This window comes from Triticum urartu, chromosome 1A (genome assembly GCF_056163025.1).
Source record: "Triticum urartu cultivar PI428250 chromosome 1A, HENAU_Tu73, whole genome shotgun sequence".
Classification (NCBI taxonomy): Eukaryota; Viridiplantae; Streptophyta; class Magnoliopsida; order Poales; family Poaceae; genus Triticum; species Triticum urartu.
In genome coordinates, this window is record NC_141873.1 from 26344755 (window position 1) to 26357903 (window position 13149).

The window sequence follows — 13149 nt, forward strand, 5'->3', positions numbered from 1 at the left end:
GCTACACTTCAAAATGAAGAACATATCCATGAAGGTGGCAGACGCCCTTGCTTTTACAAATCCCCCCGAGGCAACCTTCCATTGCAACCCGATTCCAGTGGGCTATGCTCGTGTCTTGGTTGATGAGGTGGTGGACCAATATTCGGGGCTAGAGCTTGACATTCCTGGAGGTGATGATGAGCACACACTAGGAGAGGCCAACCATCGTATCATCCTATGGAGAAAGGATTGCATCATCTTTCGAAGGCCACCGACACCACATCATCCGAATCCTCGTCGCAGTCCGCCACCGAGTCAGCAGACTCCCGCTCCTCCAAGTACACCAACGCGTCAGGCCACTCCTCCTCCAAGTACGGCAGAGCTTCAGGCCACTCCTCCTCCTCCAAGTCCGGGAAAGCGTCAAGCCACTCCTCCTCCAAGTCCGGCACAGCTTCAGGCCACTCCTCCTCCAAGTCCGGCACAGCTTCAGGCCACTCCTCCTCCTCCAACTCAGCCACGTCAGCCGTCTTCACCACCTCAGCAATCACGGAAGAGAGCCGCCTCAGCTCTGGTGCGTAGCGGTACAAGTCGAGGTAGTACTGGAGGTACAGGTGGAGGCAAGCAATTTCAATATGGTCCAAGCCTCGCGCCTCTTCCACAGAGGCCTTACGACAAGTCCGAGGAGGAAAACGTAGCCATATCGAAGGCCAAGGTGGAAGCCCATTTTGCACCGAAACCGCCACCGCCGCCAAGGGAGAAAGTGCCTGTGCAAAAGATTGACCACTTCATTTGTATGGTTAGAGCACCAGCTCCCAAGCCTGTTGACACAGACTATGAGCACCACATCAAGAAGTTAAATCGAGCACGTCTACAGAAAGAGGTGAGCTCGAGCTCGAGCAAATCAACTGGCAAAAGGAGCGATAAAACCGTTCCCCAGCTGGAAGAACAGACGGCGCAATCAATCCCCCCGCTTGTTGTGCCAACAACACATGAGAGTAGGCGCGCCCAATATTATTGTGGGCAAACTGTTAACGTTCCCGGGGTGGGCGATGTGGTAATAACCGAGGAGCATATTGCGCAGGCTGAATCGATCGGGATCACTGTTGGACAACTCCTTGATATCGAGCCCAAGTCTCCGACTAGAGAGGAGGAATAAAACGGAAATATGCCTGGGGCCAACCTTTGGTCGAGCCAGAGGAGGTCAATAAGCTCCCAACGAGAATGTATGAATTGCATCAATGGTACATGGACATTACCAAGATTTCCAATCGAGAGTCCCTCATGGTGAATGTCAACAAGGAGCATTACTACCATGAGAAAGCTGTGACCGTTGAGTATTCAGAACTATTTCAGCTATACAATAAAGACGCACTCGACAAATCTATCATCAGTTGCTATTGTCTGTAAGTGATTTCTTTCTGTAATTTAAGTCTAAAGCTAGCTGTAGTGATCATTTTGATCAATCATTACCTGTAATTATCCTCACTATATTCTTTTGTGTGGTATTATGCAGGATGAAGATTTATGAAATGAAAAAAGGTGGACGCTATGGCATTGGGTTCGTTGACCCAAATACCATCAATGAATACACATGGAAAATAGATCCATATCACGAAAAAAGTGTAGAGGAAAGCATGCTACAGTTCTTCAAGGAACTCAAATACAATGAAGATATACTACTTCCTTACAACTTCCAGTGAGTCACACTGTCTTGTACTACAAATTCTGTTTTTCCCTACTAGCTATAGCTACATGTTTTTGCTTACATATGCCCGCTTAATTAATACATGCAAACGTGTGTGCATGCAGATTTCACTGGATCTTGTTAATCATTAAAGTTGATGAAGGAACAGTTGAAGTACTAGACTCACTACTTAAGAAAGCAAGTGACTACACCATCGTGAAGGGGATAGTCAACAGGTAATTTCAATCATTATTAACTATATCTCGGCCTATTTAATTAGTTTGTCATTTTCTGATAACAACTATTTAATAACCCATTTATTCATTTTCTTTGTCGGCGGGCAAGGCTTGGGCAAAGTTCATCAGGGCCACTCCAGGCCCATGGAAACAAAATCTGAAATGGTATCGACCCAATGTAAGTAATTAAGTAGTACTAGCACTACTAGGGAAAACCTTATACACAGAATCTTAGCAGCAGCGCGGCATAAAAACAGGCGCTGCTGCTAAGTAGTAGCAGCGCGGCTACGGAAAGCTCGCTACCGGTGCAAACTTAGCAGTAGCGCATGACGCTTAAACCGCGCTGCTACAAAAATCCACCGACAGTACACAACGACATAAGTTTACCAGTATCGCGGCGCCAGGGAGCGCGCTGCTGCTAATGCCATAGTAGCGGCGCGCTTTTTTGTCACCTCGCTACTGCTAATTTTGAAATTGTGCACGCAGGGTTGGCCCGTTTAGCAGTAGCGCGTGACAGGAAAGCGCGCTGTTGCTACGCTCTTAGCAGCAGCGCGCTTTCTCTCCCGCGCTACTGCTAAGACGCAGCACCCACCACCTTTTCCACCTCCTCCCCATCTCCTCTCCTCCCTTTCCCCTACCTCCCACATCCTCCCTCTCTCACTCTTCTTCTTCCTCAATACTTCTCCCCGCATTACTCTCCCTCTTCTACCTACCTTTCTCTCTCTTTATTACTCCTAGCTATAACTACACCACCTCCATTAATTCATCTCCTTTCTCTTTTTCCTCCCCCCTCCACTAGTTGAAGTTGTATCCTCCCAATTAGCTAGCTAGGTAGATGTAGCATTTAGTTAAGTGACCTATTTGCCCCCTAACTAGATCTTTCTTCGTTAAGAAGAGCTTTGTGCACTTTTGACCTCCCTACATCATCATCTCCACTGTGTGCTCAATCTCGAGATAGAGGTGTGATTAATATTTCATGCTTTTGCAAAATGGAAATATATGTTCCTATTTTGTATACACACTTAATTAGCCATTATTATGCATGGGTCCAATGATGTAATATATATATATGTTCCTATTTTGTATACACACTTAGCCATTATTATGCAAGGGTCCAATGATGTAATATATATGTTCCTATTATGCTGAGGAAAAGAAAAAAGGGAAACTGGTTATAGCAGTAGCGCTTTAGTGAAAAAGAGCTGCAGCTAGTCAAGGTAGCAGTAGCGGTTTCTCTAGAAAATCGCTATAGCTACTCGTAATAGTAGTAGCGCGTTTCGTGTAAACGCGCTACTGCTACGTCCACTTAACCCAAAATTCTCCCTCTCCCTGCTTCATCCCGCCTCTTTTCCCCCAAATCCCCACTCTCTCTTCCCCGGCCACGTCGCACCACTGCGCCCGCCCCCGACCTCGGCGCGCTCGCCCCCGACCCCGGCGCGCTCGCCCCCGACCCTGCCGCGCCCGACCTCGGCGCGCTCGCCCCCGACCCAGGAGCGCTCGCCCCCGGCGCCGGTGCTCGCCCCCGACTCGTCGGCCCTCGCCTCCCTCCTCTGCTTCCTCCCCTCCCAACCTCGATCGTCATCGGGCCTGCCTCCTCGCCCTGCACCCTCTGTAAACCACCCCCCTCTCTCTCTCTACTAGCTAGGGTTAACTTACTTAGGTTTTAGTTACGTTAATTAGGTTATCTATTTAGTTATGAATTTAGATAGGTTTCAAAATTTGCTGAATTTATATGCAAATTTGAACTGGACATGTGATATGTGGATATGTCATGTTTTGGACATGTCATGTTTTGGTAAATGATCCGAGTTGCCAATGTTACGCCGGAATGTTGATTCATTTCCGTTCCGGTGAATTTCAGGCGCTCGATATGTCCATTTTTCAGCAAAGGTTATGCCGAAATTTCCCGTGAATAAAGGCATGATTTGTGCTACATAGTTGGCATATCGAGTGCTGGCACATAGATTTCTTTTTTATCTCATCTCTCATTTATTCATACTTTTAGAAATAAATGAGGACACTTAATCATAGGAAACATGTCGAACAACGAAGAAACTGGGCCTTCTGACCAAGATGCAGACGAGATGGATCATGAGGGTGAACAAGAATACCTCGACTTTTTGACTGCTAAGCAAGGTTTGCAGGTCCGCCTCGATGATGGTACTGACGCCGACACCGACACCGACGGCGCCGGCACCGATGGCGGCGCCGAGACCGGTGGGGAAGGTACTGCCGGGGAAGATACCGGCGCCGATGCCGGTACCGAAAAGAGGCATAAGAAGCAGAGGATACGAAAACCTAACAAACTAGGGATTGGACGACTTGTGATCACAAAGATGGCACCTGGCAAGTTTGAGCCGTTAGAGCCGGAAGAACCTCGCAAGTGCTATGGGAACCAAGTAGGATGCATCCTACAGGAATGCGCGAGCATCAATGACGATGACTTAAGGAGTAAAGAACATTTGACGCAGTTGCTCCTAACGAAGTTGCACAAGAGATTCAAGTTCCCCGATCAGGATGATAACATAGAACAACCGTGGGATGATCCGAAGATGAAAAAGATTAACAATCACGCCATGGGCATGTTCAGCAATGATTTGGCCTCCTGGAAATCGAGGGTGAAACGAGCTATTGAGGCTGAGGAACCCCTGTCCAAGATTCTGGAGGAAAATCCAACACTTACGGAAGAGGAGTTCGAAAAGTTCAAGGACACTTGCGCTACCGAGGACGCCAAGTCTAAGGCTGCAAAATTCAAGAGCCTTCAGCAAAGGAACACGGGGACGCATCGCCTCGGAAGCCATGGCTACCTCGGTAAAAGGCCCATATGGGATAAGGAGGACGCGGAACGTGAAGCCGCGGGTCTCCCAGACCCCTTCGCGAAGTTCACCAACCCCTTGGAGCATGACTTCATCAGGGCCCGCTACAAGTGGGACAAGGAGAAAAAGGTTTTTTACACGGACAAGATCACGAGGAAATTGATTAGACTACTGGAGAAGCAACACCAGCTTGCAGCCGGAAACCCTACTTCTCCAATGAGGCCCAAGTGGGACACCCCCCTCAACCGGACCTTGAACGAACTTAACGGACTCCCTTTGGGCCAGCGGCCGCAATATGGTCATGTGCACGGCGCTGGAGATGGCGCCACGTGGAAGGTGTTTTACAACGAGGGCCCGGAGGCCAAGAAGCAGAAAAAGAAGTTTAGTCAGGCGGACATCGACGCGAAGGTGAAGCTTGCGGTCGAGAAAAAAGCAGCTAAGGACGCGGAAAAAGCAGCCGAGGACAAATATGAGTTGTTACAGCAGGCAGTCAATGCAGCTGTAACTGCCTGCAGAAATGATTTCGCTACTAACTTGGTTCCAGTTATCATCAACTGGACGAAGGAAAATCCAGACAAGACGGTACATGATTTCCCGTTGCCCAGTTTCAACGGGAGCAACTCCATGAACAACAAAATCATCGCACCATCACTTGCCCACGCAACCGGGCCTCCTCTCGCAGCCGCTCCCGCTCATAGCAGCCCGTCCTCAGTCTCTGGCGCGCTCGGTGGGCCTTCGTCTTTGGCTGAGCTCGACGCCATCACGGTAATTACATGTCGCACCACCATATATATATATAATATTCCCTTTTTGTTGCCTTTCGGATGTTTTACGCCACAGACATATGTGTTTGCAGGCGAAAGAACCCCCGTGCACCATACTCTACTTGATCAAAGGCCAGAAGGTGGACGTGGGAAAGAGGATGATAATGGACCCCTTACAACCCACGTTCCACAACCAGCCGATCCCTGCTGGGCACTTCAGGGTTAGCTTGTCCAGTGTGAAATCGGGGCACGAGGATTTGCCTCCTCCAGTACAGCATGTGGGAGCGGACGACGAGACCCCGCCGCGGATTGGAAGCTGCAAGGGTTGGGTGCTGCTATGGCCGAAGAATCTTATTCGTCTGGAGCCGGCCGAGAGCACACCAATAACCACACATCAACAAGCATGTGCGGAGACCACCACCCCACCTACGCAATTACCAGCTCTCGTAGTGCCGGGTGAGAGCGGCGGACGACATGATGAAGGGGGTGCAATAGTGCTGGCTGATGTAATTTGTCCTGTAGAACAGAGAATGGATGATGAGACGGAGGTCGACCCTATGGATTTCCTCAATACAAACGCGTATGACTGTGACATAGAATTGATGAGTCAACCATATGACGAATCGGGCTATCAGCTTGCTAATGAGGATATGGATGATATGCCCGGGCAGGAAGGTCGTAGCAGGGATTGCAAAAAGTCTCTCTTCATGAAATCCTCACAGGACACGCCTGAAGATGTCGCCTCAACACAGGCTCAACTATCCCAGCGCGAGGGTCGTACAGTACTTAGCCCGGGAACACTGGGGCAGGGGTTAAGGAAGGGTCTAAAAGGTGTGCCCAAGAAAAAGGAGAGAAAGAGATCGGGGAAGATAGCTGCCTCCAAACAAGCCAGAGCACATAGCAGCTAAACGATGCATTCTGAAGAGCGTGTACCCGTGAAAGGTGCGGCCATGTTCCATCTCACGGGCGAGGCGATGCTACCACCGAAACCGCTGGAGGCACTATCAGGGGATCTCAGGAGACTGCACGACCATGTGCTGTCGACTGAGAAAAGCCTACTAGCCTCAAAGGATCCAGTATATCCGACATACGCGGCTCATGTGCCTCAGGGGAAGTGCTACCGTCGAGACACGGCCCGCGGAGGTGTTCTCCCTATGGTTTGACCATATCTTTGAGATGTTTCTGACAAGGCGGCTCGATTTTACAATCGTCCGCCTTTTTGCGCTACATATGAGCTCTGTCATGAACAGTGAAGAAGTCTCGCAAATCTGTGTGGCGGATCCATACTACATGCACGAGTCTTTCTTGAGTGTCGGCAACTTTGAGCGTGAAACTGCTATGGACTACCTCCAAAACTTCATGGTACAGAATAAGGACCGGGAAATTGTCCTCGTGCCTTATCATCCAAAGTAAGTCAGTTTCGAACAACCCTTTCATACATTTCAATCATTCCTTCTCTCTCTATGGGGAATAATTTGAGGTGTCTTTTCCCCGCAGCAATGGGCGCGCCGTCCTTATCGTTCTTTATCCGCAAGTCTCCCACGTCGTGTATTTTGACCCTTCCAGAGACTACGAGAAAAAAGACTACACCCACATAATGAATATTCTAGATGATGCTCTCCAAGGCTTCAACTTTAGAGGTGGCCACATGCAGATCAGGAAAGAAAGGAACAAGAAGATGGGTTTCGCGCATAAAACTAACTTTTCCTGCATCCAAGTACCAAAACCAAGTAAGAAGGATGGATTGTACATCCTCCATCTCATGATTCAGTTCAACACGGATAACCAAAAGCTTCGCATGAGAAGCAGAAATGATGATCATATCCACAAGTGGCTAGAATCTCATGGAGAAGCAGATTATAAACTTAGAGATGACTTCTTTCGCATCCAAAGCGACATTGCGACGATCATCATGAAAGAAGTCGTCGATGAGAAGGGGATGTTCCACCACGGCCCTATATCGCGAGCTGACGTCCGAACTCGCATAGGCATGCAACGTCTAGACCTCACGCCGTTCAAGAAGCTAGGGTCCATCCTCGATGATATGGAAGGATGGAACTTCTAGTGATTTATGATGCCGATGATGATGCTATGTGTCGGTTGAACTTGTATACTATTTGTAGCGATGCAACTTTGTGATGTCCATGATCCCTGCCGAACTTGCGTAACACTACTTTGTTAGTTTGCGTACGATGACCTGCGTACCTCTAGTTAATTAATTTGCGTATTGTATGTTGCATCTAGTTGCTAACCCTTTCTTTTTCGGTGTTCTCTAGTATATTTTGTTGCATATATATGATTGTACATCCTCTTCATGAACATGCATCTCTAACAGGTACCTAGTTTCTTGATGACGAGATGGAACTGCTATGTCGTGTACAAAGGGAAGGTTCCGGGGGTGTACAACGAGTGGCATGAGTGTCAGGCGCAAGTGAATGGGTTCTCGGACGCCAGCCATAAAGGCTTCAAAAGCAGACAAGAAGGAGAAGCTAGTTACTTGAGGTTCACGCTAGCGCGAGAGAGGACTCGTAATCGCCATCTCATGTACTGCATAGTTCCGCTCTCACTCATAGTGATAGCTCTTCTCGCGTATACCTTTGTTTAGATGGATGACGTTGTAGTTGCAAGTATTAGAGACTTGCATGTATCGCTATTTTCAAGATGATGACAAGATACCACTTTGTGTTGGATGATGATTATGACGAGACTATTTGTATGTATATGCTATGATTACATTTGTGGTCTCGCAGGCATTTGTATGTGTATCATGATGACATTTGTATGTGCTAAAGATTCTTCTATAAAGCCTGTTCAAATACAAAACAAATATGCCGAAAAAAACAAAAAACTACTAAAATTAGCAGTAGCGAGTGAAGAAAAGTTAGCAGCAGCGTGGTTGTAGCAGTAGCGCGCACAGGGGAAGCGCGCTATAGCTATTAGCAGCAGCGAGGTTCCTTTAAGCGCGCTGCTGCAACACTTGTGTAGCAGTAGCGCGGGTGGATCAGCGCTACTGCTATACGTTAGCTGTAGCGCCTTATTAGTAGCGCCGGCCCCCGCGCTACTAAAAGGCCAAAACCCGCGCTGCTACTAGGCTTTTCCCTAGTAGTGTAGCTAGCTGCCATCTCTTTAATTATCATGCTTGATTAATTATTATCTGATCAAATTCCATTCTCGTAAAGGCCCTCAAGCAGGCGTCGGGGAATGATCTATGTGCATACTATGTTTGCGAGAACATTCGCATGATGGCGTCCGAAAGGAGAAAATCTCAAAGACAGGAGTGGGTATGATATCGATTGTCAGAACACTATTCACAATTTTTACACCATTATCGATATCTAGTCACACAACTAATAATACACATGCATATTGATCTTCTTAATAGTTCAAAGAGGTGCAGGACAAGCTCCTAGCACAGGACCGCATAGAAGCAATTCAACAGGAAATAGCGGGATTTTTTCTCGACCAAGTCATAGATCCCAAAGAAGAATACTATTACCCAGTACCGCCTCCATGAACCACTTCCAATTGTTATCATGCTCCGAAGGCACCAATTAGCTAGGCTAATGCCACTGGCTCCGAAGGCACCAATTAGGAGAAATTGTATATATATATATATATATATATATATATATATATATATATATATATATATATATACATATGTGTGTATATGTGTGAATTAATTAATGGTGGTTGTGAGACATTCGATGATATATATATATATATATATATATTATGATCGGTTCTACTAGAAATTCTATTTATATATATGCATAACGTGTACAATATGTAGTATCGTAAAATACCAGCAAACGAAAAATAATTAAATGGAAAACACAAAATTAAATGAAAAAGAAATCATAAACCCAACTTAGCACCGGTTCATGCTGAACCGGTACTAGGGGGGGGGGCTTTAGTGCCTACATTTTAGCGCCGGTTACCAAACCGGCACTAAAGGGCCTTACGAACCGGTGCTATATTGCCCGGTTCTGCACTAGTGGCGTGCAAGAATTTTTGCTGGAGCCCGCATCCGCATGTGTTACAACCGGCCACAGAATTGCTGCCACCAGCCACAGCATCGCCGGCGGCCACCGGGCGGCGTTGTCATGTGCAGGGAACAACCCCCAATTTCTTTTTGCTACATCGGTTTTGTTTTTCTGCTGAATCAGCATCAACTTTCGCTACCATCATCTCATTTTTTTTGTTGGAACCACGGATCTTTTTTTGCTACCATCATCTTTAGATTTTTGGTGGAAACGGCCAATTTTTTTGCTACCATCGGCTTTGTGTTTTGCTGGAGCCATCACATGCATTTTTTTTGCTACAACCATTGTCGATTTTTGCTACAACGGGCAAATGTTTTTGCTACGTTCAATTCACGGCGGAGCTGCGCCCGTCACGGCGACGATGATGATTTGCTGGAACCGTCGTTGATTTTTGCTACAACCAGCAAATGCTTTTGCTACGTCCATTCATGGTGAGTTGCGACCTGCGGCGACGACAACAATGTTTTTGCTACAACCGTGGATGCTTTTTGGTACGACCGACATGTTTATTTGCTACATTCGTTTTATGGTGCAACTAGTGGCCATTTTGTTCTTGGAAACTCATGCAGCGAGCATCGATAGCGAGGGCGGGGTGACGCACCAGAGTGCTACAACCATGGATGGCAACCGAGGCGAGGTACACTGCGAGCTTGCCAACGAGTGTTGCGGCCGGCGACTGTCGCCACCGGAGCTGCAACCCGGTCGTACACGCAGCCGCATCTGTGGATCCGGCGAGGAACGCAAGAGGCGACGAAGATGGTGCGGCAGCCGGCGGTAGCGAGGCGGCGAGCAAGGGCAGCATTGGTGCAAAACGAGGGCAGCATGGGTCTGGGTCTGTGTGCGGGATCCAGCAAGCGGCGGCGGTGGCGCTAGCTTTTTCTCCTCTTTTTTTCGTGGGGGAGGATGATGAAAGGGGAGAGAGGACATATCTGATGGTTATGCCCGTCCAGATCGAACGGCAAACCTGTCCGGCTCGTACCTCTCCGGGTCCTTGTACACATGCGGGAGACGGTTGTGGATCACCAGCAGGCTCGCGACCGTACGCCCCTCCCGGACTTGGTACTCGTCGCCCTCCCTGGTTCGCACGGTGAAGCTCCGCCGCGCGTGGCGCAGCAGCATCATCGCCGGCGGGTGGAGCCGCAGATCCTCCTTGACGCAGCGGTGGAGGGTGTCCATCTCCTGCAGGACCTCGTAGTCCACGCGGTCCCCGTGCCGCTCCACAATCTGCTTCTGCTCCTGGACGGCAGCGCGCAGGTGATTGCCATTGGCGTGCGCGAGGAGGCGCGCTCCAGTCCACGTGCCCGTGCTGGAGCTTGTGTGCTGCCCCGCGAACAGCGCCGAGACCAGCATCCCGGCGACCTCTGTCTCGGTGGTGGCGCGGCCGTCTTTGTACCTGGAATCGATCAGGCACTGCAGCATGTCGTTTGGGCCACCATCGGGGTAGCTTGTTTTGCGGGAGCTGACGATGCCGGAGAATATCACGCCGAGCCTAGCGCGCGCCGTGTCGCGTCTGCGGTGCGCCTGGATCGGCAGGTGCGGGAATAGGTTGGTGACGAGACGCATGCTGTCATTGAGTTCATGGAGGTGCGTTGCGACCTCACCCAGCATCTTGGCCCGGACCTCCTCCCCGAACAAGCACCGGCTGGCGACGAGCTTGATGAGGTGCTCCAGCTCCTTCTTCAAGTCAACCGTGCCGGTTGGTCCCCATCTCGCAAAGTATTCCTTATGCAATAATAACATACAAAAGTAGTACATAGTAGACATCACATCAGACTTTCTAAACGATCGAGACAACTATATGTACTTAAAGACGATGCCATCTTAATTATTTCCTACCTCAACTTCTTGCACCATGAGGCGAGCGTAGTTCCTAAGCTTGGCCGGCTTCATCGCATCGCCGAAGAAGCGGAATTGCTCGCGACGAGTGGCGAAATCTACGTCGAAGACGACGCCGGGGCCGAAGGTCGGAATGGTGAACTGTGAAACCTCGTCCTGGCTGATCTCCGAGTCGAGCCCTTGGAAGAAATGGCTCGACACATCTGGCCCAACTAGGAAGGTCACCTTGCGATGCAACAGTCTCACTGTGAACACGCTCCCCATCTCTGTGTGGGCATCGCGGATCACTTGCAGCGGGCCCTTGGTGAGAAGTGATGGGAGGATCCCAAGAAGGGGAGCCCCTGCGGCCTCGGGCGGCAGAGGTGGTGACCGATTGGTTGTTGGGGAGAACATCGCTCGTCGCTGTAGCCACGCCATTCTGGTGAACACAATTGTGACCAAAATAGGAAAAGATGCTAGCCAAATGATTCTTGTCAATTCCATGTTTGCACTCCAGATGCGATTGCCGGGGTACGTAATACTGTAAGAACATGGTAAAACAAGTTAGTAACTAAGCTGTAGCTTGTGAGTACGCGAGACACCCATCAGCACCCATCAATAGTTAATGTGTCTCTGTGTGGTAGTTTTCGTTTTTGGAGCACATGTGATTACATACATCTTGTAAGTAATCACATGTGCTCCAAAAATTAAAACTACCACAAAAATAGGCCAAATATTCAGGTACCCAAATTTTTACACAAACTTTTCCTTGCCCATAAATTCGCCAACATTGGCAAGCAAAGTGAACTAGTTGCCAGAGATGTATTGGAAAGGCAAAATATTGGCAGCCATTCTAACCAACAACAAGTTTTCGTTTTGACTCAGAAAATGCTAAGGTATGTTTTGGCCCACCATCCGGACATATATCCTTTAAAATATCTAGACTTCACTATGTCCTTGACAATTATATATGTAGGTATGTCTCCGGAATACTATTTTCATAATATTGCAGTTTGTCGGGTCTTGCAAGTAGGCGTCCATGGTTATGTTTTCTAGACAATGTGTTGTCCAAAACGAAAACTTGTCATATATTTGAGATGGGTCTGAGATCCTAAATATTCAAATAATAGATGATACTACTCTCGTACCGTGAAATTGAAAACTAAATTTTAAATATTTCATTGAATATAACTTGATCTGTTAAGATTCAAAATATCCAAGATTTAAACCCCCACTTAAATGCATTGATGCATGCTGCATGGCAACAACAATTTTGACGACGTAGCTCACTGTGAGAGTAAAAAAATGACTATCCCACATCTATTAATGCTTGTTAGTTAGGTTTTTATATATAAGATATATAGATATAGATTGCTAGAATTTTAATAAAAAAAAATTTTGAGATAGAAGAAAGCTATATATATATGGTTAAGTATGACCCCATTTTTCTGCAAAAAAGTTACGCCTTCCGTGCAGGTTGGAACTTGCCTGGCAAGGAATTTCGCTCTTTAAGGGCAAGTCTGGTACTATTATAAACAGTTTACATACTCCCTCCGTCCTGAACTACTTGTCGTAGAAATGGACAGAAATGGATGCATCTAAAACTGAAATTACGTCTAGATACATTCATTTCTATGACAAGTAACTTAGGACAGAGGTAGTATGTTGTTATACTGCTAGCTATACTTCCATGGAATATATATAGGACGACTCCGATCAATTTTTGTTATTACGAAAAAGGACCTGCATTATATTGACCCAGAATATATGTAGCTCTCCACAACGAATGCATGACTTATATAAGCATGT

At 47.7% G+C, this 13149-nt stretch overlaps 1 pseudogene; it reads right to left on the reverse strand.

The window, feature by feature from the left end:
• Window positions 1-10461: 10461 nt before the first annotated feature.
• LOC125532592 (obtusifoliol 14-alpha demethylase pseudogene) lies at window positions 10462-11625 on the reverse strand (annotated as a pseudogene).
• Between the last annotated feature and the right edge of the window lie 1524 nt (window positions 11626-13149).